At 32.5% G+C, this 4,936-nt stretch overlaps 1 non-coding gene across 1 annotated transcript; it reads right to left on the reverse strand.

The window, feature by feature from the left end:
* Nucleotides 1-3,404: 3,404 nt before the first annotated feature.
* LOC145071849 (U6 spliceosomal RNA) lies at nucleotides 3,405-3,505 on the reverse strand. The gene has a single exon (XR_013690814.1). It is a non-coding gene; the product is annotated as a U6 spliceosomal RNA (small nuclear RNA).
* Between the last annotated feature and the right edge of the window lie 1,431 nt (nucleotides 3,506-4,936).

Raw genomic sequence — 4,936 nt, forward strand, 5'->3', positions numbered from 1 at the left:
CAACCATTTTGCCCTTCCCATGCATGAGCAAAAAAGCAAGGCCCAAAACCCCTAACGCCCTAAGGACTAAAATGGCCCAAGTGAGTTTTCTGGGAGTGTACTGTGTGTACTAATTTCTACGTCCAACATACAACTTCAACTTGGAGGGCTTACAAAGCTGCAACTTAGAACGCCCAACGTACTCAGGGTTATGCCCCACGTACCCTTCAGACGTCAAAATTGTCTTTTAAGGTTTAATACCTTAAGAATTAACGTTCAAACCTCATATCTAAACCTATTTAACGTATAACGTCATAACGTTGTAACATTTATGCCTTTGCATGGCAAAAGGAAGCTCAAAACAAAAACCTTAACTTATATTACCAACTAAAACTCCATAACTCTTGCATGGAAGAAAACTAAGGACCAAGCTAGCATTTTTATGACATTAAACACTCTAAAATGCTTAAAAGGACAACTTAAATGGTCTGGAATGGACAATACTCATGAGCCCAAGGTTTTTGGGACAAAAAGGTCATAACTTGCAGCCTAACAAGATCTAGAAAGGAAAGCATCAAGATTTGAACTTTATACATCCTGAAGATGCACAAAGATGAGAAGAATCTGGATCCAAAAGCTTGAGAACAACACCACAACTTCAAAGGTCTTCCTTCACCACCAAGAACACCAAAATGTCGCTCAAAAGCTTCAAAACTCACAAACAACAATTAAGGTATCGAGATAAGGGTTGAGAGGAGTGGAGACTGGTTTTAATGAGGTCTAATGGGAGTTAATGACCTGAAATAGGGGTCACACCATGAATTTAGGGTTTTAGGACAAACTCAAGTACACCCGATGTACCCACATGTATGCTTTGCGTACTCGCCTCAATCCGCGATCCATTAAAAAGGCTTATGCCTGGCGTACATGTACGCCCAGCGTAAGGGCCTGATTTACAAAAAATTTAAAATTTTGGGTTGAAAATGAAAAATAATTGGAACGGGTGTTACAGCTCGAGCTCGGCTCGTTTGTTAGGCTTGCTTAAATGACCCTAAGATCGGCTCGACTAATAGTCAAATATCAAGCTCATTTGTATTTTTAAGCTCTCTAAAAAGCTCGTTTATCATTATTTGATATGTAATATTTTATTATTAACTATAAATTAATATAAAAAATTAAAATTAAAAATTATATTTTATAAATATGCATCGGATCGTTTAGGCTCGCGAGCCTAATTGAGCTCGGGCTCCAGCTCGTTTAATAAATGAGCCTGAAACTAAGTTTGAGCTTGACTCGACTCGTTTAATTCGAGTTCAAGCCGAATTTTGAACATTAGTTCACTAGTAGCTGACTTTGTTTACACCTCTATTAGTAGTGAAACATTCCATGAATAAAAAGAATAAAGTTTTATGGACATAAGTAATACATTAAAAAAATTAGTTTTTTTTTAACTTCAAATCTTTTATGTACTTTGTAAAACTTTAATTAATAAACAACTTTTTTTTACAGACTTCAATCCTTTAGTCCATCTATATTTCTATAGATGTGATATGAGACTAGAGATATTTGGGGGGTATTTGGCAAGGAGCGTTTGTGAGAGTTTGGGAGTTTCTGACTTTTAGCGTTTGACAAAACATTCGGTTTTGAACAAAAAACTTTGTTTGACACTACAAACTTTTAACGTATACTTAAAACAAAAAGATCAAATTCTAAAAGCTATCTCACGTAGTGTTTAACAAAATGCTACACGCTACCTGCTACCAACTATTTTTTTCAGACGCACTTCTTAACAACATCTAACGGTATGAAAGAAAATATAAAAAAGTATTTAATTTCTCTTTTTCAAAGTTAAGAACATACAGTACGGGACTATATCGCCGTGGACTCGTGGAGGTGCCTATGCATAACACCACAAATACCGTCCATGCTTCTCGTTTTGGTGTTGCTCGTTGCTTCTCGTCGCCGGCATAACTCCCCGTAATGTCATGTTTTTTTTTTTTTTTTTTTTTTTTTTTACTTTTATTCTTTATCTCAACAAATTAGAATTCATGACGAGTTGTTCGTGATGTGGCAACATTATGTATGAGTATGGATGTGGCCCATACGGAATGCTATAAGGAAAACAAGTAATGTGGTGGTTATTAATATTAAATGGGGATTTAACCAAACAAGGTTTCATACTATTAATGACAAATAACATTTTTAGGTGACGTCACATTTAACAATTTCTTTCAATATCTATGGACCCTACACACTTATTTATTCGTTCAAGATATAGTTTTTACATATAATCATAATATCAAAGTTATAATATTTTATTTGACCTTTTTTGTTGTACAATTTTGATAAAAATCATTCAATATTTTTTTAAATAAAGCTAAAAGTAAAATCATTTTCTAAAAGTTGTGAGAACATAATTCAGTATTGAACTTATTTTGAATATGTTAGTCACCTCTTTTTAATGGAATAAGTTTATTTAAGGGATAATGACTTAGGAGGGTAATAAGGTTTTCGATTTGTCCGTATTAGGTCACTAAAGTTTTTTTTATGCGTATTAGACCAATATGGTTGTTATTACCGTTTAAAAATAGTCATTTTCACTGGTTTTAAACGGTAAATAGGACTATTTCTAAACGGTAATAACAACCATATTGGTCTAATACGCACAAAAAAACCTTAGTGATCTAATACGAACAAACCGGAAACCTAATTACCCTCCTAAGTCATTAACCCTAATTATTTAGAAAACATGCTTACTAATCAATGTGACTGACTTGTTTGATTGAAAATAGTTACTTCCATTTAAACTTATCTCATAACCCTTCCAGAACTTCTAAGTCCAAAAACTCATATGATCCAAAAACTCATATGATTGATGATATTCATTACATAAATATGCAACATTTTATCAATAACTTTTTTTGTCATTTAAATGTTTACATGAACACATCCATATGTACAAATACAATCTCACTTTGATACCTCCCATCAATGTCTACATTTGATAATGAATGAAAATATAAAACCAACAGGGACTTGCAGAGGATGCCTACTATCAATTATTTTATAAAAAACAAAACCACAACATGAACTAAGAAACCGAAGTTGCAAAATTATCAAAAATCAACACATAAACAAACACATACAGACTATATACAACACATAAACGGAAGTTTATAAAGCATGAAACTTAATGACAGGAAAAGTAAAAAACTTAAAGGAGACTTTATAAAAAAGAAATATCACCCTTACTTGCCACAAATGGTTGAAGACATCAACAAGAAGATCAATTTGACCATGGAATCTACATGTTGTTTGATCATGACTTCAGTAGATGAACTACTGAAACGTAAGAATTGCAATTGAACTCTATTAGCATTTGAAAATGGAATTAGGGTTCCAGAGAAGACGACGAAGGGTTTAAAAAAAATTTGGACCATTTCTCGATTTGTGTGTCATCCTTGCGCAGAGGCCATGCTAATCTTCTCTGTATCGTTCCAATTTTATCGGATGTCCCCAAAGGGACGACCATAGATGAAGAGCTTCGCCATATAGAGGAGTAGCAGGTTATATGGGATGTCGCGAGTTCTAAACGAACTAGTTTACTGTTGATGGTCATATATTCTCAATGTCTTTAAATTTAGGGTAAATGACTTAAGAGGGTAATTAGGTTTCCAGTTTGTTTGTATTAGGTCACTAAGGTTTTTTTTTTGTACGTATTAGACCAATATGGTTGTTATTATCGTTTACAAATAATCATTTTTACCAGTTAAAACCAATAAAATGACTATTTCTAAATAGTAATAACAACCATATTGGTCTAATATACACAAAAAAAAGTTAGTGACCTAATACGGACAAATTAAAAACCTAATTACCCTCCTAAGTCATTATCCCTTTATTTAAAATAAAACTTAAGTTTTGATACACGTATTTTTAATAAATAAATAAAAAAGCCAAGGAGAAAAATGAAAATATTACGTACTGACAGGGGAGTGAAATGAAATTTACACAAAAGTAGAGGCAAGTTTCAAGGGAATGGCTTGTCGGCTGTCGCCCCTTCGCAGTTCCCACCATCATCAGTTATACGGTACCCATTGGTTTTCCTTTTTGCTTTTCGAGAAATTGACTTTAAGGTGATTAATTTTTTATTTTGTTTCATTAAATATTTTTGTTTTTTACTAACGAATTTTTTGAAAATGGTCAAATATTATCATTATAATGATGGGTTGGACTAGGGATGAGTATTAGAACCGCCGGAACTGGAACCGGAATTGATAACAAGGTCCGGTTACCGGTTCTTCATTTTTATGAAATATCGGTCCCAGTTTTAAAAACCGGAACCGATTTGACATTGTTTTCGTTTTTTAAAATACGCATAACTCACTTATATGAAGTCAGAATTATTTGATTTTTTCTCCAACATGGAGTTTGTAGTTCATTTTTTATTGTACAAACTTATGTTTTGGTTAGATACTGAATCAGACACATGCCTCGAAAGAAAGAATATCGATGTTGCGTTTTTTCTATTTCAACATTTTTTGTTTTTTTGAATCTGTCATATTTTTTTAAATGATCATAACTCATTCATATGACGTCGGAATTACTTAATTTTTTTTCCAGCAATTTGATGTTTGTAGTTCATTTTAGACTATAAAAACACATATTTTGGTTAGAAATTGAATTATTTATAAACCTCAAAAGACAATATATCAATATTGCGTATTTTCTGTTTCGGCATTTGTTTTTTGAAATTTGTCCCGCTTTTAAAATGTGCATAACTCACTCATATGAAATCAATATTACTTGATTCTTTTTTCATCATGTAATTTAGTGTTTGTACTTCAATTTAGAATGTAAAAAGTCATAATTTGGTTAAATACTGAATCATTTACAAGTCCCGGAAGATAACATATCATCTATAATGTTTTAAACCGGTTCTATTTTGAAAAATAAC

This window comes from Lactuca serriola, chromosome 8 (genome assembly GCF_051521515.1).
Source record: "Lactuca serriola cultivar US96UC23 chromosome 8, Lser_US96UC23_V15, whole genome shotgun sequence".
Taxonomy (NCBI): domain Eukaryota; kingdom Viridiplantae; phylum Streptophyta; class Magnoliopsida; order Asterales; family Asteraceae; genus Lactuca; species Lactuca serriola.